We start from the raw sequence: 22315 nt of genomic DNA, 5'->3' as shown, positions 1-22315 counted from the left end.
ATTTTTAAAACTAGATATTCCATATATTTGTTCTGGTCCACCGAGTAAAAGTACTTTATGACTCCATCTCATCTCAACCGGGCCTGACAAGCACCTACTTGACATAGTTTACAGGACAGAGAGTCTCCATCAGACAGAATGCTGAGCCACTGAGTCAGCCAAGCCCTCCATTCGAGTCAGGATCAACTGGAAGCAGCAGAGGCAGAGTCTGGAGGCAGCCAAGCTAGTTTGGGGCACAAGCTCTGGGACCAGACAAGCTTACAGTCCTCGCTTTACCGCTCACTGGCTTTGTGACTGAGGGCAAGGAGCTCAGCTTCTCTGCATCTCAACATCCCCGGTAAATGAGATAACAATACCTACTTCACAGAGTGATGGTAAGGATTAGATTACACAGTGCATACAGACCTCTAAGCCTGGCACAAATACATGTCATGATGAAAGTACAGGCTGCCAGAAAACATCTTATTCATTCATTCATTCATTTGCCCCTTCACTCAAATCCACAAGCTTGTATTTCAATAAGAGCTGTGCCAGGCACAGGGTGTCCAGCAGTGTGCGTGACCATTCCCTCTCTCAGAGGGTTTACAGTCGAGGAGAAGCCAGCAAGTAAACAGACAATTACACTACAAGTGTGATCAGGGATGTGAATGGCCAGTGTGAGAGGAGGTTTAGCACTGGATGGGGCACCTAAGCCAACCTGAATGGGCCAAGGAGGAGGTGCAATCTTGGCTGAGCCCTGGAGGATGGTAGGAGTTAGGCAGGCAAGGGTGGGTCAGTGGGAAGGGCATTCCAGTCAGTGGGAACAGAAAACATAAAGAGAGAGAGTTTCAGAGCCATCCAGGAAACAGCAGCACAGGTATGTACCTGCAGAGGTGCCAGTGAGGCTGGAGAAAGCATATAGTGAGACGTTTCCTGGGGATGAGGCTACACAGAAAGGTTAGAGCCACAAAGAGATCCTCTAAGTGTTAAGGAGCTGGGGTTTGTCCTGAAGAAACTTCTGAAAGATTATAAGCAGAGGACAGGTGAAAAATCATGCCGACTGCAACCCACTCCTCTAAGAGCAAGGCTGTGCATGAAACTCTGGCTGGAGATGATGGTGACAGGAGCTAGGCTAGATTCCAGAAGAATCTGGAGAGAGCATGAAAGGATTTGGTACTTGCCTGAGGATAATTTATAAGAGGGAGGAGTCTAGGAAAACCTGGGTTTCTAGGTCATGAGGGATATTTCCTTGGCTGGATGGTGGCCCTATTAACTGAAACAGGGACTATGTGAAAGGTGGTAGACACACAGGGAAGGAATGTTCTTCTGCTCCCAGAAATTGCTAAGTTTATCAGTCACATGGGGTGGGGTAGGGTGCCTCTGGCTGGGATGGAAGGGATAGAGAGAAGGTGGGGCAGGAAGGTATAATTTAAAGGGGTCAAACGTGATATAAAGATGAAGTTCCCCCGTCTCACAGTTTTGCCAAGGGCCAGGTTGACAAATTAAACATTTTGAGAACTTGTAATCCTCCCACTAAGAACTACGTGAAGAAATAGCTGACAACTGAAAAAATTTTAAGATGCATACATTCTATGAGCCAGCAATTCCACTTCTAGAAACCTGTCCTGCAACTCTGCTGGCATTTGTGAGCACAAGATGAACATACAAAGTCTTCCAATGGGGAATTAATAAATCAACTATGATACAGCCTTAGTATGGAATACAAATAGCTATTAAAAGGATGAAGTAGCAGGGGTAAATTTACATGGGAAATGGAAAAACCTCTGAAATGTACCGAATAAAAAAGCAGACATGAGCAGTAGAACACCACCTCTAACATCATCCCGTTTCTGTTTACTAAAACACTCATGTGGGTTTGGGAACCAGGACTGTATTAGGTATGTGCACGTGTGGGTACATGCAATATAAAGAAATGGAAAGATACACATTGAACAGTTAACGTCCCAGGCACGAGAACAGAACAGAGGAGAGAAAGTTAGGGGTAGGATAAAAGGGAACCTGTAGTTGCATTCACATATTCTGTTTCGTTTGAATCTCTTTTACAATAAGCACATCTTCGCATTACATGTGTGTATTTTTTTAAACCATCTAAAAGTTGGAGGAGGACTTTGGGAGATGCAAAGACAGCTCATTTAATAAATATTCTTTCACACTCTACTGTGTATCAAGCACTAATTAGATGCTAGGGATACCGCAGTGGACAATAGCAGTGGTGCTTCCCGCATAGACCTTATAGTCTAGCAGTGAAGGCAGACTATTAAGCATGTAATTATAATAATGAATGATGACACCTTGATCAAGAGTGATTAGGTCCTGTTGGGGCACATAGGAGCCCTAGAAGAAATCCAGGATGGCTTTCTGGAGGGGGTGCCATCTGAATTGAAACCCGGAAGATTAGCAGGAGTTAGCAGAGAGAGTTTCCAGCAGAGGAGACTGCAGAGATCACTGAAGCTGAAGAGATCATTGGAAAACAGCTGGGTAGAGTTGAGACCTAGTGGGAGAGGCAGAGTGAGACATGAGCCTGGAGGTTCAAGCAGGTCTAGGTTATGAAAGAGCAAGTGTGCACCAGGCCATAGAATTTGGATTTTATCTTCACTGTGCCAACCACTGACAAATTTTAAGCAAGGCAGTGAAATTTGCAGATTCACCCTTCAGAAAGATCACTCTGTCAGCAGCTGTTCTAAATTGTGTACTCAGACAGATGGATGGGATCAGTTGGAGAGAAAAAAGGTGGAAGATTCAGGGTCCCTGGTTTAAAAAAGAGACTGCAGAAGAGCAAGTCTGGCTACTCTAGACCAGTTGAATTAATACAGGCAAGAGATGCAAGTAACAGAGGTGGGAAACAAGCAGCTGGCAGTCAGGTAGAGAAGGAAAGCAGATAACCAGTATGTACAATAATCATATCAAATATTCAGGGTGAGGTAAGTGCTAGAAGTCTAAACACTAACCCTGCAGCATGGAGGAAGGGGTAGCTGATCCCAAGAGGGAGGACCAAAAAGTCTCCTGGAGGAGGTGGTATTTGCAATGGGTGGTGAAGGATGCATAGAACCTTCAAAAGGCAAACATACACAGTAGTACATTTTGTTAGAGGGAACTGTGTGGGCACAGAGAGACAGAAAAGTCCAGAAAGAAGTTCCATGGAGCTGGAAGACATTGGTGCCTGTGAGTATGTCACGGAAAAGCAAGACGGAAAAGTGAGTTGGGATCTGATGCTGATATAATAATAGCTAACAGGAATCGCACACGTGCCACGCTCTGTTTTTCGTAACCCTTGGCATAACATGTATATCTACTGTCTGAGTCTGCTCTAGAGTGAGAGTTCCCTGAGGGTAGGAGCTGTCAGTCTCATTTACCACTACCCCCCAAAGCTCACTTCAGTGGCTGGCTTCTAGTAAATACTCCACGAGTATTTGTTGAATGAGGCTGTGAATGAGTGAATGTAAAGGGAGTGAAATAAAATGTAAAGCGCTTAATACAGACGATGGCATAAAATAGGTATTTACTAAATTGTAACTATTGTTCATAATCCATCATCATATATTGGGGAGAATTGGAAGAAAATTCAATTCTTCCAAATGGGTTGGGAAGGTGGGCCGGTTAGCGTGTCGAAATATCTTGTTTAAGATATCTCATTACTCCTTAAAGTTCATTGACTATACCATAAACTTAAAATCTTTAGCAAGGTTTTCAACATCCTTCATTCTTTAATTCCAACCTAACTTGGAAGAGGTTCAAAGTTCACTCACTAGAGGTTATTCTTCTTCCCTGATTCCTGCTACCCACACAGCCAGCAGTTTCATTCCTCCTAGTTCACGTGGCAAACTCAAAAGCCTTGGGTGGTGGTGGGGGAGATGGATATTAACATAAAGGCGTTAAATAAATAATAATAACAATATCCAGCATTAGCCCATTCCCCAGAACTATGCTAAAGCAAATTACTCATTAACAACCTACAGGTAGGTATTATTCTTATTCCCACTCCCCTGGGTGAGTAATTTACCCAAGGTCGGAGTTCCTAGTAGGGGAGCTGGGACCTGAACCGCCCCGGAGGCCACGTGATTAACCACTCTATCATTTTCTCTGTTCTGGCAGCAGAGCTTCAGTGAAAAGCAGTGAATCCAAAACTTGGATTTTATTCTGAGTCAAGCTGTAGCTTGGAGGGAGGATCCTGACCCTATTCAGGGATTGGCTCCCAGTCACATTTCTCCAGAGCACAGAGTACGTTTAGGGGAGGCAAGTCAGGAGAAAACGGGGAAGTTCATTGGAATCTGATCCCAGAAAATTGTCCTTTATTTGGTAAAGAAATGGAGAAACAAAGGGAGCAAGAAGGTGACACAACTGGTTAAGTATTTATGTGGCACCTCTGAGAAAGCACTGCTCTTGGCACTCGGCAATATAATAGTGATTAGTCCTGCCCGCAGGGAGTTTATGGTCCAGTGAGGGAGGTAGAGCGCACAGACGCTTAGGCACAAAGTGAGGAGAGCCTGACAGATGCCAAACCAGCCCTGCAGAAAGGTGCCAAGTTCCCTTTAGTAGGCAGGAAGGTGGCAGGCTTGGAGTATCTGTGATTCAGGTCCAAGCCCGCAGGCTTTGTGTCCCTTTGCTAAGTACTAATTGAAGATAATGAAGGCCTTTATCACCTCCTCACCAGAAATCTGCATTCCTATTCATATTAAGTTCTCCCTGGAGCCAGAAATCTCTAATTCAAAATATTCCCCTCAAACCAACCTGGCCTTTTGCATTAAATTAACCCTAACTACCGCAAGCCGGCCTCCCCCAGATTCTGGCTGCTCTAATGTAATTTGTCATCAGCAAAAGGTTTAAAAGAGAAGAAACCTCCATGGCATTGCCAGGGTGTAAAACCTGGACAGGAGAAATGGTTATTGTTTTTGGTTTTTGGTTTCTGGTTTTTTTGCCGTGCCATGTGGTTTATGGGATCTTAGTTCCCTGACCAAAGATTGAACCCGGCCTGACAGTGAAAATGTCAAGTCCTAACCACTGGACTGCCAGGAAATTAGCCCCCCTTTTTGTTTTTTTAATACAAGAAATCACTCGGATTTCCTTGGTGGCTCAGTGGTTGAGAATCCGCCTGCCAATGCAGGGGACACGGGTTCAGTCCCTGCTCCAGGAAGATTCCACGTGCCGTGGAGCAACTAAGCCTGTGTGCCACAAATAATCGAGCCCATGTGCCACAATTACTGAAGCCCATGTGCCTAGAGCCCATGCTCTGCAACGAGAGAAGCCACGGCAATGAGGAGCCCACGCGCCACAACGAAGGGTAGCCCCAACTCTCCGCAACTAGGGAAAGCCTGTGTGCAGCAACGAAGACCCAACACAGCCAATAAATAAATAAATAAATTTATTTTTAAAAACTCATTTAAGAAAAGAAATCGCTCAAGAAGAACATATGCTTCACTAGTTTTATTTTTCACGTGCTTACAAAAGTTATAAATGCAATGAACAACTGTAAACAGTATTACAGAGACTAAATCCTCCATAACCCCACCTGTGAAAGATAACCACGGTCAGCCACATTGCATGTGTTATCTCCAACTTCTGATTAATGTTTAGACTACTAGATAAGAAATAGATAGGCAGATAGATAACATTAATCCACACATACATAAACAAATAAGCAATATATATTGTTTTGCATTTTGGGGGGAGTTTTTCTTTTTTTAATTTATTGACGTATAGTTGATGTACACTATTAAGTAAGTTAGTTTCATGTGTACAACATAGTGATTCAACATTTAAATACATCATGAAATGACCATCACGATAAATCTAGCAACCATCTGTCATCAATTATTATAATATTATTGACCATAGCTCTTATGCCGTATATTACATCTCCATGGCACATTACTGTTTACATTTTTGTCCCACAGGAAAAATAAAGACAGGAACAGCTATATCATTTACAGAACATAGATTCAGATTGTGGAAATATTAGTCAGAATCCAGGCATCAGACTCAGAAGGAACCAGGGAAGATTGATAAAAGCCTTTAGTTTTAGGCAGGAGATTGAAGAAGAAAAAGACCTTGATGGATGGAGAAATGCTTTTCTATGGGAAAGGATAACGTTCTAGTTTGGAAGATTAATTTGGAAATCTCTAGTGTTCAGCTGGAAATTTTACAGTGCTTTAAAAACTTATCTTGGGGGCCACTACATAGAATACGTTGTTATCAGACAAAATAAGTACTTTTGTGGTTAGGTAAGGCAGTGCTAGAAACTCTGAAGGGCAGTTTTTCTCTGGGAAATCACACCTGCTTCAAACACAAGAGCTGGTGGCTCTGTGCCACCGATACTCAACAGTCACATGGACACTTCTGCACCTAGAGGCCCCGAAACAGCAGAGAGGAGGGTGCAACACATTGGTCAATCCAGTTGAAAGGCCTGTGACTTGATGATGGCTCAGATACTGGCTGGCTATGCAACCCTGGACAAGCCACTTAACAAAGCAAAACATCTCTCGCCTTCCTTATAAAGGGAAGGCATCCATAGGATGCTTTCCAAGTATTTTTCAGCTCTGTAAACTGTCAGATTGTAAGTAAGCTAAAAGTTATTAATTCTCAGTGCTGGTATGTAGCAGATTGACCTGGAGAGCCAGTAAAGAGCACAAAGAGTAGGACCTGGCCCTGGGATAGTTATCCAGTTCCTGGGGGATTCTCAAACTCACCAAAGTTCGAGAACCACTGACTTAGAGAAAGGATGAGAATCAGAGCAGAGTTTTTTTTTAAAAATATGTAGCTATTGTGAGAATTAGTGGGATGATACAGTAAGGTATCAAGAGATACTAAAATATTTTTTATCATAGGGGCCCTATTTATTGAACAACTTTATTTCTGGGAAGGATAAATTCTTAAGGGTGGTGTCAGGTCTTTGTCGACTGGTAAAAACGTCTCCTGCACTGGGAAAACCCACCCCAGTAGATGCTTTGCCCATCTGGCCCTTAGCAATCTCCCTTAGGTGCTACTGTTTCCTTTTTTCAGATGTGTTATAGGTCTCTCCATTGCTGAAAACACTAATACCAACTCTTCCACCATGTATCTTACTTTAAAGCTTTCAAAGCACTTGCAGATTCATTTCATTTGATTTCACGCTCATCCAGTAGGGTAGCAGGACAAGTATCATTATATCCGTTTGGTGATGTTAATTTCCCAGGGCCCCCAAATGCCTTCTGAGAGACACTGGACGATATGCCCATTGAGAATAGGGGAGGATGTCTTGTTCACTGTTGTGTTCTAGTCAGCGAGAATAGATATACTCACAAATATCTATGCACAAAAGAGTAGATATTCATAAAAATCAAATATGAATACTAATTTTTACTACTCATTTTCTAAAGATGCTATATTTTGATCTCAGTAAGGACTATCTATTGTTTATCTCCACCAGAACTTAAACTCTGAAAAGGCAAAGATTTTTGTCTGGTTTGTTGATTGCTGTATTCCAAATGCCTAGAACACTGTCAGGCACATATTAAACACTCAGTAATTTTTTAAAATAAACAAATACATTTTATCTTCGATGCCTAACCAACCTACTGCCTAGACCAGATATATATTTACCAAGTACGTGATGAATAAAACACTGTAAGAGAAAAAAACCCTTAAATATTAAGGCCAATAAAATCATCTCATCTATAATAGAATGATTATTAAATAAATATCCACTAGAGACTACTAAACCATCTATAAAATGACGGTGTGCTGTTTGATTTTTAAGCATATACACTGTATAAGTATTTCTATGATTTAAAAAATCAATGCAAAAATTATATGTATGTTTTTTCACAAGATAAGTAAAAAGGCAGCTTTGCAATATGATTAGAACTAAGTAAAATAAAATACATGAATGTTAAAAAAGACTAGGAAGCTTGATTATGTCAAGATAAATGAGTTAATGGCTGGTTTTTATGTGCTTTTCTTATCCATATTTTCTGAATTTTCTATGGTACACATATATTTATCTTGTAATAAGGAGAAAAAGGAGAAAACAAAAGAATAAATGGCAGGAAATATATTAAAATTCTAACAATGGTTTACTGTGATGGTGAAAATATGGGTTATACTTTTAAAAATTATTTCCTCTTTCTCTTTTGAATTACTTATTCAACAAAATTATTATTGGAAACTTGCAAGAATCTAATTTGCTATGCAGTCTGAGCTATACTCTGCAAAGTCAAATATTTGTCAGTAACTTGAAGCACACACGGAGTGTCAAATTTGGAAAAAGGAAACTTTTACAGGTTATCAGTAAAAACCACAGTTGTGACTTCCCAGAAAATCCCAGGAACTTTTAGCTATGGGCACCAGAATATGCCCAGAGTGCTGATGGTGGGGTGGGGAGTGGGGGTGGGGCCGGGTAGGGGAGCGTCTGTGGAATCCTTAATATTCCCATAGACCTTCTATGGCAGGAATGATTGATGAATGATATATAATTAATTTCACTTGACAAGCATAAAGGAAAAATTTCCCTGAGCCACTGTAACCTGAGCTAATGAAACCCTATTTAACCAAGGGTGTGTATTTAGACTGGATCTTACCTTAGTGACTTAGCCATTAGTAGGAATTCACTGTTTACCTTTAGGATTCTTATCAGTACTTAGACTCTGTTTGCATGTGATTCTCACCTGATTGCTCAACATGCTCAGCCTTATATGATTTGGGAAGAAACAAAAACTTTGCAAGATCACAAAAAGCTAATCTCAACTATCTAATCTGCTGAAAACTTTATGATTTTCTCTTCTCTTTCAGGATGCATTATGGCTTTCCCTGAAAAGATTCTGTGAACAAACAAGACACCTGTTTCAGGTCTTGTAAAATACCAGATCCTTCCAATTCATTTAAGGCTTTTGGAGATACAGGTTATGTCATCACACATAAACACCCCGCCCCAATTACTTCTCCAATCTCACTGGGGCAACACCTACGGGAATCTCCCATGCCGTCTGCTGTCCATAAGACCCCTTCTAAAGAAAGTTTCAGGAAAAAAAAAAAAAAAAAACAAGCTCTAAGAGTTCATAAGGAACTTTTGGGGGACCCACAGCTGGACAGGGAGCCAGGAGATCTGGATTCTGGTTGTACTTTACCCTGTCCGTTTGACCTTGGACAAGTGGCCCAACTCTTAGAGACCTCCATTTCCTATTTGCGCAAGGACAGAACTGAAGTAGATAACCTCTAAAGTCTGTTTCAGTTCTAAAATTCTCTGACTCAGAAGAAAGCCCCCATGAAGGTCAGTGGCAGGAAGGCCCAAGGTGGACTGATGGACCCTACTTCACAGTGAAACAAACAGGAACTTAAGGCAGGGTCTAAGTCTCCGGGGAAACGTGAGGTGTTCCCATCCAGCTCTGGTCTTGGAAAACTGGGAAGTAAGAGTGTAGATTCAACACTCCTTAAGCGCTCCTTGGAATAAAAGGCCTGGATGCATCAGGTAGTTGGCATTTGTCTTTCTCCTGGATGGTTGGAGCTGTGTTTTTCTTTCTATGGCAAAGAAACAAGTTCAGAGCTGTGCCATGCAGAAGTGTTCATGAATAATTAGAGGCCAGTGACAGCTGAACACCAAAAGGATTGGTTCTGTGAGCCCTTGGATTTGGGCAGCCTTGGGAACCCTCCACACAGAGACCTAGTCTCGGGCTGCTGTAATGTCACCCAGCGCCTGCGGCGAGCTACAAGCCCCGGCACTGCCTTCACTTTCCCCACCCAAACGTCTGTCCTCTGCCAGGCATGCTCATGGGGTGGGGGGGTGGGGCGGCACAGATCCATGACGGGGGAGGAGGGAGTGCTCTGGGAGCAGCTTTCACCCCCACTCCCTGCCCAGGAACCACATGACAGCCTGTTTTGGTCTCCAGGCTGAAGAGGGTTTTTTGATGTCTGCTTAGCCCTCATGTCTACACATCCCACCTTTGGGATGAGCCTACATCCCTCCCTCAGTCTTCCTTGGAAGCCCTGGCTCCCTGCCTTCTGCTCTCTTGCTGCCACTTCAGGTACGTCAGCACTTAGAGGGAAACCCTGGAGCCCTGTTTCCCCTTCCCATCTCCTCCCTGCATCCAGTCTCACCTCCACATCAATACTGGGTCAGTCTTCCCAAAGCATCACACGATGTCACTTACGAGTTAAAAAATCCAGTATCCTATCAAACTAACCCCAAATTTCTTAATCCAACCTTCAACTGTTATCAAATTGTCTCTAGCACATGCCAGGCATTCCAACTCAAATGGAAAATCCCCTCAAAGCAGCCCAGACTTACCCATGTGCACATTTTGCCCACTCTACACATGCACACAAACACACCCCAACACCACATACACACTCCACCTTTGTAGAGCTCACTCATCTTGCAAAGTCTAACTCAAATGACTTCTTTTGGGAAGCCTACCTAGCATCTCTCAACCTAAAATCTTCTGAACTCCCTTAACTTTCTGATTCACACCTGTTTGGAGACTTTCAACACTTCCTAGTTAAAGTCATAGTATGCTTTTTAAGGAATAAAGAATTACTAACAGGACTTTCTAGGTGGCACAGTGGGTAAGAATCCACCTGCCAATGCAGGGGACACAGGTTCAATCTCTGCCCTAGGAAGATACCACATGCCGCGGAGCAACTAAGCCAGTTTGCCACAGCTATTGAGCCTGTGCTCTAGAACCCATGAGCCACAACTATTGAGCCCATGTGCCACAACTACTGAAGCCCATGCACCTAGAGTCCGTGCTCTGCAACAAGAGAGGCCACCACAATGAGGAGCCTGTGCAGCATAAGAAAGAGTAGCCCCTGCTTGCCACAAGTAGAGAAAGCCCATGTGCAGCAACAAAGACCCAACACAGCCAATAAAATTAATTAATTAATTAATTAAAAAAAAAGAATTACTAACAATCACAACCTTTTAATCTTTGTATATCTATAGCAGAATATATGCTGCATTGAAAGTTCTCAATTAATGCTCATTGAACCATGAGTTGATGTCACCCAGATACTGCAGGCTAATTATTACACAGCTCTGGTTGCTAAGGTGAAAAGCAGGTGTGAATACCAGAAACTGGAATCCATAAGTTGGAAATACAGTACCCCCCCTATCCACAGGGGATATGTCGCAAGACCTCCAGAGGATGCCTGAAACTTTGGATAGTACTGAACCCGATATACTCTTGTTTTTTTCTGTACATACATACCTATGATAAAGTTTAATTTATAAATTAGGCACAGAAAGATTAACAACAACGAATAATAAAATTGAACAAGTATAACAATATACTATAATAAAAGTTATGTGAATATAGACTCCCTCTCTCTTCCTCGAAATTTCTTCTTGTACAAATTTAACATCTGTTCCATCTTAACTAAGCACGTCATGCACTGTGACTGAAAGTTTTGCAATTTGAGGTGTGACAGCAATACTAGCATGAATTTCTTTTTTCTGCTCCATAATTTCACAGACAGAAGATTCGTTCTTGCTGTAGATCTTAGCAACCTCAACATATGATTTTTTTCTTTCCTTATTAAGTCAAGAACTTTCACCTTTCACCTACAGCAAGCACTTTACGGCTTCTCTTTGGCAGAACCCAATTGCCAGCATTACTACTCTTTCACTTTGGGGCCATTATTAAGTAAAAGAAGGGTGACTTGAACACAATACCTTGATAGTTGATCTGATAACTGAGATGGCTACTAAGTGACTAATGGGCAGGATACACTGGACAAAGGGACGATTCACGTCCTGGGTGGGACCAAGCAGAATGGCAAGAAATTTCATCACGCTACTCAGACAGTGCACAATTTAAAACTTAGAAATTGTTTATTTCTGGAATTTTCCATCTGATATTTTTGGACTGCAGATGCTCACAAGTAATGGAAACTGAGCAAGGGCAATCCACTGATAAGGGGGATGTGCTTCTTTCTCTTAAAGAGCAAACTTCTCTCCAATGAAGGATAAACTGTTTTCCACAAATCAAGATGCTATATCTCAGCCACTTTTTTGTCACAGATTCTTACAAAATACTCAGGAAACTGATGGACCCTCTCCCCATAAAAAGGTACATATACACTCAGACAAATATTCATGCACAATTTTTAAACTTTTTATTTGGTAATAATTTCAAACATAAAAAGACTGAAAAAACAAATATGTTATAGAAATATCTATATATTCTTCACCCAAATTCACCTGTTAACAGCGTTTGCTTTATCATTTGATCCCTCTAGCTCATTCATTCTTGCTCTGTGTGTGTGTATGTGTGTATGTGTGTGGGTATAGGAATGAAATTTTTTCTAAACAATTTGAGGGTTGGTTGCATACATCAAAGACCTTTACCCCTAAATACTTCAGTGTGTATTTCCTAAAAATACAGATATTTTCTTATGTAATCACAGCACAGTTTCCGCTTTATGAATTTGTATGTTTTCATCTAATTCACCCACCCTATTCCAATTATGTCAGTTGCTTTTATTTTATCTTTTATAGCATTGTTTTTCCCTCCAGTGCAAGCCAGGTATTTCATTTAATTGCCATGTCACATTAGCCTCATTTAACCTGGAATAATTCCACAGACTTTCTTTGCCTTTTTTTTTTTTTTTTTTGATATTGACATTTTTGAAAAATAAAGAGGGCTTCCTAGGTAGTGCAGTGGTTGAGAATCCACCTGCCAATGCAGGGACAGGTTCGATCCCTGCTCCGGGAAGATCCCACATGCCGTGGAGCAACTAAGCCCGTGTGCCACAACTATTGAGCCTGCGCTTTAGAGCCCGTGAGCCACAACTATTGAGCCCATGTGCTGCAACTACTGAAGCCCACATGCCTAGAGCCTGTGCTCCACAACAAGAGAAGCCACAGCAATGAGGAGCCCACGCACCACAACGAACAGTAACCGCCACTCACCGCAACTAAAAAAAAAAAAAAAAAGGAAAAAGAAAGCCCGTGCACAGCAAAAAAAAAGACCCAACACAGTCAATAAAATAAATACATAAATAAATTTATTTTTAAAAAAAGGAAAAATAAAGATCCCTCACCTTTTTAAAAAAAATGTTTTAAAAGGTGAGGGATCTCTTACCAAATTGTACACTCTATATGCAGTTTATTGTATGTTAACTGTATCTCAATAAAAGTTCTTAAAAAAGAAAAGTAAGGGATCTTTATTTTGGGGTTTGCCTAAGGTCTCTTCCTGGTTAGATCAAGGCTTTGCATTCTTGGCTGGCAAACTGCATAGGGGATGTCGTGTCCTTCACTGGGTATGTCCATCTATTCCTCATCAGTGGGGTTCATTTTGACCACCCAGAAAAGATGTTGCCCGATTTCTCCACTGTATATTTGCTGTGCTTTGTTCTCTCTTGCAAGCGTAACAGACGATCTGTGAGGATACACTTTAAGACAATGCAAAGATGCTGCTCTTCATGGAGTTTACTTTAGGAATAACTTGAAGGCATTCATAGACCTCTGAGGGCCATCTGTGCGCTCTAAGAACACAAGTTATGCATTTGCTGTTTTTCTTTGACAGAGGCAGTGAGTTTGCATAAGGTCAACCACACATATGTTCTTAGCACTAGGTGGGCACTGAAATAAGAAAAACTCCACCTCTTGCCAGCTCTGCAATTCATCACCCAGGTTGCTGTGAGCATTAAATGAGATCGGAATAGAGAGTTCCTAACTGAGTCCCTGGTACATGGCCTGTATTTAATCAGTGTTAGTCCCCTTTCCCTCCTTATGAATAATTTAATGCTACTGAGGTAGAGTAATTTGTGGCCAAGGCTCCAAAGGAAAGCAACGCCCTGTGAGAGACACTCAGCCACAGTCTTTGTTGAGCTCAGGATGCGTGGGAACTTGGGCAAACTTCTTAACCTCTCTGCTCATCAGTCTCTGCATCTGTAAACAGGGATAGTAACACCACCTAACTCGTAATGTTGCGAGGGTTAAATGAATTAATACTTGTAGAGTGACAGGCACAGAGCACGCACTGTACTGTTATCTCTTACAGACTGAAGGTAAGCTCCATGAGGGCAAGGATTTTGCTCCCTGATATATACCTTCCTAGAAGAGAGTCCTGCATGTAGTAAACAATGATACCCCCAAGAAACGACTCAGAAATGCTAAGAAATCAGAAAGGGCCTTGAATTCCCCAGCTGATGTACAGTTTCCTACTTGGCTTGCCATTGCCTGCAGCTGGTTGAGAGAACTTGTCAGACTCTGGGTGGGACAAAACTCTCTGAAGAATACTTTGCCTCTGTTGACTCCTGGCAGGCAATTCCTTAGTTGGAAGCTTTGTTCTCTTATCACAGAACAGAAAAGCAAAGGCCAGAAGCAGGTGCAGCCAACCAGGGCAGGCTGAACAGCTCCCCCCAGTCCTCATTTCCAGCAGAAAGAGGGAAATAACCACACTGTAGCCCTGCCTAGTGCACTGCCTCCTTCCAAAACACTTTGATCTCTGGTTTAGGTACCTTATCTGCAAAGTAGGGATTCCCAAGCAGTAGGTTACTTCAGGAGGTTGCTGTTAGCAAGTGCATATTGAAAGCAATCATTGTCTATAGACTGAATAAACAGTGTGTCTTTCAAAGATGAGCTACATCCTCAGCAGGCTTGAAGGTGGAGATTGGGATATCTGAAAGCGTAGTTTCCCATCCGGCTTTAAAATTGTTGAAAATGCAGATTCCACGGCCTCGCTTCAGAACAGCTTAAATCAGCATTGGTGGGGGAGGGGCAACTGGAAGTGGCAAGAGGGGGTGAAATGGAGATGGGGGAGGTGGAGGAGGGGGTGGCAAGGTGTAGCAGAGCAGGAATCTGCCTTTTTAAAAAATTAATTAATGAATTTCATTTTTCTGACCAGTTTTAAGTTCCCAGCAAAACCGAGCAGAAAGTACGGAGTTCCCAAATACTTTCTGTCTCCCCACATACTCACAACCTCTCCCCCATCAACATCCCCCACCACAGTAATCCATTTGTTACAACTAATGAACCTACCTTGACATGTCATTATCACCCAGAGTCCATAGTTCACATTAGAGCTCACTCTTGATGTTGTACTTTCTATGAGTTTGGACAAATGTGGAAAGATGTGTATCCACCATTACAGTATGATATAGAGCAGTTTCACAGCCCTAAAAATTCTCTGTGCTCCACCTACTCATCCCTCCCTCACCTCTAACCTCTACAACCATTGATATTTTTACTGCCTCCACAGTTTTGCCTTTTCCAGGATGTCATATAGTTGGAATCATACAGTATGTAGTCTTTTCAGATTGACTTTTTTCTCACTTAACTAATATGCATTTAAGATTCCTCCATGAATGGCTTGATAGCTCATTTCTTTTTAGTGCTGAATAACGTGCCATTTTCTGGATGTACCACAGTTTATTTATCCATTCACCTGCTGAAGGATGTCTTGTTTGCTTCCAGATTTTGGCAATGACAAAGTTGCTATAAACACCGCTGTGTAGGTCTTTGTGGGAACATAAGTTTTCAGCTCATTTGGGTAAATACCCAAGGAGCAGGATTGCTAGATTATATGGTAAAAGTATGTTTAGTTTTGTAAAAAACTGCCAAGCTGTCTTCCAAAATGGCTGTACATTTTGCATTCCTATCGGCAGTGAATGAGAGTTCTGTTATTTCACATACTTGCCAGTATTTAGTGGTGTTAGTGTTTTGGACTTTGGCCATTTTAATAAGTATATAGAGGTATCTCATTGTTTTAATTTGCAATTCCCTAGTGGCATATGACATGGAGCATCTTTTCATAAGCTTACTTACCATCTGTTTATTTTCTTTGGTGAGGTGTCTGTCCAGGTCTTTTGCCCATTTTTTAATTCAGTTGTTCCTTCTCTTACTGTTGAGGTTTTTTTTTTTTTTTTGAGTTTTAAGAGTTCTTTGTATATTTTTGATAGTCCTTTATCAGAATGTGTCCTTTTTAAAATTTATTTATTTATTTATTTATTTATTTATTTATTTATTTATTTATTGGCTGTATTGGGTCTTCATTGCTGTGCGCAGCCTTCCTCTAGTTACGGTGATTTCTCTTGTTGCAGAGTATGGGCTCTAGGTGCACAGGCTTCGGTAGTTGTGGCACATAGGCTTAGTTGCTCCGCGGCATGTGGGATCTTCCTGGACCTGGGATCAAACCCATATTCCCTGCATTGGCAGGCGGATTCTTAACCACTGCACCACCAGGGATGTCCCAGATGTGTCTTTCGTAAACATTTTCTCCCAGTTTGTGGCTTGTCTTCGATTCTCTTGAGGAATCTGCCATTTAACAAGATCATTCATACATGCAATAAAGTTCGTGCTCTGTGCTTTCTGCTCAAACTGAGGAGTGAAGAAAGCTTTCCTTCAGCCATCAGAGCCATAACAATGCACTCTAATTTTGCTTTTAAACACAATCTTATAAACACTCAGTTATAAGTGCGCTATGAATGTAAGTCAAATGTATATTTGTGAAGATCCCCAAAATTATCTTTAATGGTTTTTACCCGGTTTTATGAAAATAGCCAAAGCATTAGAAAAAGTCAAGCGACCTGAGCTCTAAAAGGAATTTGGCTACTAATTAGCTATATGACCTTGGACAAATCTCTGTCCATCTCTAGACTCCTGCATCCTCACATGTAAAATGAAGGGGATGAATTAGTTGAGCTTTAAATTTCCCTCTGGCCCTGTCGTCCCACCTTTTTCATCAAAGCCAAGACAAAGAGCATATTACCATCAATGAAACTTCTGAGTAAACATGGGTAGGTACATATTAATAAGAAGTGCCTTTGACTTGGCATCACCTAGACTGTGGGTAACAGTCTTCAAAGTCAGGATTTAATGCAGATTTGACTAATGCATAGAAAAAACAAGGTTAGTGTCCCCACAAAAGTGCCACTGTCGTCAGTAAAACAAACCCAGATTGATAATGGCTAAATTTAAATAAGAAACTGTGTGTACATATACACAATTACATGTAGGGCAGAACATAAGAAATTTCAGACTCAACAGAGTTTGTGAATGCAAAGAGAAGCAAAAATAGAAACCATCAAATAGCCAGATGGCTGAGCTTTCTATTTTTAAATATATCATGAGTTCTGTGGGAGTATGTCAATGAGTAGCACTAAGAAAAATGTGGTAACCTTGAACGTTTCTGTTTTTTAAGCAAAACAATATCACACAGGGTGTCAAATAGCAAAGAAATTATATAATGAAATGAAAGAAGTGAAGGCTTTTAAGTTCGCGCAGCCCAGCCTTTAATATTCCACCGTGATTCAAAGCACTAATCAAACATTCTTCAAGCTTGAAGCTACAAGTTATTTACAGTGACTTAATATTTCCAAGGAATACCTAAATTAATAGGCAAAGTTACCTTTTTTCCCCACTCTCAAATTTCTACACTCCTTTTCAAATGTCCCAATATAGTCATGGCATAGACACAAAACGTGACAGAATAAACACATCTGCGGGTCACCGATGAGCCCAACTCTGTGAAACATCTAAGAAAATGTGTTTGGAAAAGGTCTGCACAGTTTAGAAGAATTTTAGAGTAACTCACGAATCAGCTAACCCAGTCAAAAGATTACTCACTTAAGAATGATATAATTACTTTCAGTTTGCTTAAAGCCAGGGAAAAGTTGACACAGTGATTAAAGGAAAATGGGTGAAAAAAATAGAGTTACATTATACCAACTAAATTCAGGCTGTTCCAAGGAGTAGGCCCAAGGCTTATTTGAGGAAAGATTATCTTGACAAATTGGATAAACATTTTCTGCATGACAGGACGCTGATGGAGAGTCTGTTCTGCAAGCACACCTGGTGGTGGTTTGCTTAGTGTTTGACCAAGGTGTTCAGCTCGCCCGAGTTCTCCCAGGGGCTTTGTTTACCATTTGGCAGGTAGAGGCAGAACTGAGGTAGGCCTTGGTAACGGTTGTTGGGCTCTGCAGATGTCTTACCCCACCCTGGCCCCACCCCCATCTCCCCATTTGGGCTAAAACAACTCTTGGCTAGACCAGTCCACAAAAGCCAACACCAGACTTTAACAAACAGTCCATGCTTAAAGAGACCTGTAGTCTAATGTCCTTGAGGCAAATAAAATGGAAAATGCAAATAAATGCACCAGCACCCCCTCTCCCTTCTTTGACTTCCTTCCATAGTCAACTGGGATGGAGACATCAGGTCCCATACAGGGCATTGCTATGGATGCAAATTTTCCAGGACACAAGTCATCCCAGTACCAAGGTGGAGACGGTGTGTGTTCCACTTAAGACCATGCTTACCTGGGCCCAAATGACTATAGATATGGGATGTTGGTGGCCTCTTCTAAGGCCTTTGGGAAGACTTGTGTTCTCAAGTTACCTAAATATCTGTAGGCAAGCCCCCAAGTGTCTTTGCTATGGCTTGTATCCTTGAGAAGCCTTAACCTTCTGGAGGAAGTAATTTGCAGAATGGCTTCCTAGGGTTGGCCATTCAGTACTTTCTAGTGCTGCTTTATCATTTAGGGACGCACTAATTTGGGGAGCAGAATACCCAGAGATGTCATCAGACAGTGTAGGGGATCCCACTGCATTCAGGCCCCTCAAAGGGAAATGAACAAACAACCCCACTTCTGGGATGTTTGCATTTTGCTAGGTCAATTTGGTTCATCCAAAATTGCTTTGTGTCAACTAATTTACATCAATTTGTAGCCCTTCCAGTGGTTCCAATCACAAAATCCTCATATTACTGTGTAGGTTACGCTGGTTAGAAATGGCATTAGAGGTAACAGTGGTTTTAATTTGTTGCGTCCATAAATGCTTGGGAAGTCAACCCTCGAGCAGCATCCACTTTGCAGTCCTAAAGCTAAAACTTTAGTTTTATAGATTACAAATCCACAATCCCCTCAATGACATGAATGCAGTTCATTTCCTACCCCCTCCCCCCTTCTGCTTCATCCCTCCGCTCATCTCCTTAACTTTTTTAAAAAAAGTAAACAAACCAAATAAAGTAAAATAAAGTACTGGGGAAAAGCCAGAACAATGAAAGTGTTTGATTCAGAATTGTCCAACATTTAATATGTGTCTACATTCCCTGCCTTGTATAATCCTCACCTTGAAGTAGGTATTATTTACCTGCGCCTTAAAGATGTGGGATCTCAGGTCTAGAAGACATTATGTGACAAGTCCATGTTCACAGAGCTGGAATGTCCAGAAGCCAGGAGTGAATTTCAGTGACTTTCTGCCTGACTCAGTCTCAGTGCTCATTTTACAAGACTCCAACTCCTATGTCTTTTAAAGGTTGATCAAGTCAAAGCTGATGATTTTTTTTCTGCTAGTAATTTAGGGCACGACAAAAACAAAACATTTTTAATGATATATGTTAATTATACCTTATTTCCTAAGCCTCACATTTGAAATAAATTTTACAACGTATTTTTTTGGTAGAGTTTTTTTTTTGTTTTTGTTTTTTGTTTTTTTCCCCCAATGGGAGGTGTTTTGGTGTGATTTGGATCTGAATTGAAATCCTGGTTTTAACTCTGATGAATGCATGAATTCATCACTTAACCTCTGGTGGCCTCAGTTGCTGCATTTGTAAACTGGGAATAAGGTACTTACCTCCAAGGAGTGTTAAGCTTTATTACATTTTACTTATTCTGTTCTTTCTCCTTAGACATTATCTTTCTCGGTAGACTATGAACTCCTTTTAGGCGTGAACTTTGTCCTCATCATCTCTGTATCCTCCATTCATTTCATCAGGTTGTGCATATATTATTTGTTGAGAGTCAATAAATGATTTATGTGAGGGCACTTGTTACATAGTAGGACCTCTGTAATGGTTCATTTATTTTCCTCTTGGCCTTATTTCTGAATGAGAACTGAAAATCTGTCTACTATAGAAGACAGGAAATGGTTCAGATAATTAACTGCAGGCACTGTAGACAAAAATGGAAGAGACACGCAGTTGAGCTCCTTTGTCACGGAGCAAAGGATTCTCTCCAGGTGACCCATAGTAGCAGAGGCAGGTATAGGAACAGGCTGCACTGCAACCTGCTCGCCACAAGATAAGGTTGTATAAAGGGGGATTCAGTGTCCAAATTATCAGAGAATTAAGAGAGCACAACCAATTATCTTGTGTGTTTCAGAAATTATGAAGAAGCAGTGAAGATTTGGTCTCACCATTCACCAGACATTGGCTTCCTGTGTGATTCATCTGGTCACAGCCTCACCACCATTGTTAAAGTATCAAGACTGCACAGGCACAAAAGCAGCCAAAGCCACATGGTTTAAGGTAAAATATCTGTGCACGTTTTATACGTAAGTGACACAGAGAACCCCATTCCTTGCTGTTATCAGGCTGGGTCCCAAAGCAATCTGACGTCAGAGTGTGCCGAATCCTTTGCATGCAGCCTTGAACTGTTTAGACAGAAAATGCCAAGAGGAGACATACAAATTGGGGAAAGAATACTCTTTTTCTTTTTTTTTGGCCTTGCCACGCAGCTTTTGGGATCTTAGTTTCCCAACCAGGGATTGGATCTGGGCCACTGGACATCCAGGGAATTCCCAGAATACTAATCTTGAGGGAGCAAAATGCCAATAATCACATGATTGTACCAATGGATTCAGAAAATCATTGAAGAAAATTCAACAGTCACTTTTTAAAAAGAAATTTATTTTTTATTTATTTATTTATTGGCTGTGTTGGGTCTTTGTTGCTGCATGCGGGCTTTCTTAGAGAGTGGGGGCTACTCTTTTTTGTGGTGTGCGGGGCATCTCATTGCAGTGGCTTCTCTTGTTGTGGAGCACAGGCTCTAGGTGCATGGGCTTCAGTAGTTGCGGCACATGGGCTCAATAGTTGTGGCTCACGGGCTTGGTCCACGGCATGTGGGATCTTCCTGGAACTGGGATCAAACCGTGTCCTCTGCTTTGGCAGGTGGATTCTTATCCACTGCGCCACCTAGGAAGCCCCCATCAGTCACTTTTGATAAAAAAAATTTTTCTTCAGAAAAAGAGGATTAGAGGGGAGTTTCCTCAGCTGCACAAAGAACATCTCCTAAGAACCTACAGGTAACATTATACCTAATGGAGAAAGGCTAAATGCTTTTCTTCGAAGATGGGGAACAAGAGAAGGACGTTTACTCTCACCACTCTTATTCAACATAGAACTAGAAATTTTAGCCAGTGCAAAGAGTCAAGAATGAAAATAAAAGGCATAGAGATAAGAAAGGAAAAGGTAAAATCATCCCTATTTGAAGAGGACATGATTGTCTTCACTGAAAATAAAAAAAAAAAAAACCCACCAAAAAAACCCTCTTGGAACTAATAACTGAGTTGAGCAAGATCACAGGATATGAGATAAACTACAAAAATTAATTGTATTTCTTTATAGTAGCAACAGACACATGGACACCAAAAATGAAATATCTATGTATCAATCTAACAAAATATGTGCAAGATTTGTATACTGAAGCTTACAAGACAAATCAAAGATGCTATAAACAAATGAAGAGACATACAATACTGATGGATTGAAAAAACTCAGCATAGTAAAGATGTTGGTTCTCCTAAAATTTATGTACGGGCTTAACACAATTCCTATCAAAATCCCAGCAAAATATTTTTGTAGATATAAACAAGATTATTCTAGAATTTATATGGAGAGGTAATTTGCTGGACAGTTACCATGTGCCAAACACTGCATTAGGCAGTCTATAAATGCATGCTGTCAAGGCCTCCCCTTGAAGGAAAAAGAAAAAAAAAAGACAAAAACATTCACCGACTCCCTGTGACTTTTGTACATGCTAAGTGGTGGCTGTCTCATCATCCCAGCACCTAACTGTAAGAGGGTTCAGCATCACAAGGCAGTGAAAGCACTAGATCTTGCATTAGAACACTCAGCCAACCAGCTGAGGGCAAATCATTCAATCCTTCTGTTTCCTCGTCTCTGAAATGAGGAGCATGACCTTACAGAGCTATGGTGAGGCTCAATTGAGATAGTGAAGGGAAAAGTACTTCTTAAAATTTATATAATTGTTTTTTGTTGTTAATAAGTCAGAAATAATGAAACAGAAAAATTAAAGGCTCTGGTGATATCTAAGTTTGTTAAGAGCACAAGATTCCCATTTCTTTTCTCTCTCAAACACACACACATACACACCACTCAACACACATTACTTTCATTGCTACCACTTTACCTTCATTTCTTACAAAAAACAAAAAGATCTTAGTATATGAAAGAAAGTCTTGGCTTACGTGGCTCGTGCAGGGGAATAAATGTAAAATAAGGAAATGAGGAAAAATTGAGGGATGTGTATTCCCCTCACCTCAGTGAATGCTGATCGAATGCCTAGAGGTATTTAGTGTTACACAATGCTCTAAAGACACAGAGTTGAAG

Source organism: Hippopotamus amphibius, chromosome 6 (assembly GCF_030028045.1).
Source record: "Hippopotamus amphibius kiboko isolate mHipAmp2 chromosome 6, mHipAmp2.hap2, whole genome shotgun sequence".
Lineage (NCBI taxonomy): Eukaryota > Metazoa > Chordata > Mammalia > Artiodactyla > Hippopotamidae > Hippopotamus > Hippopotamus amphibius.
The sequence above is the reverse complement of the archived record's forward strand: the minus strand, read 5'-3'. Positions refer to the sequence as shown.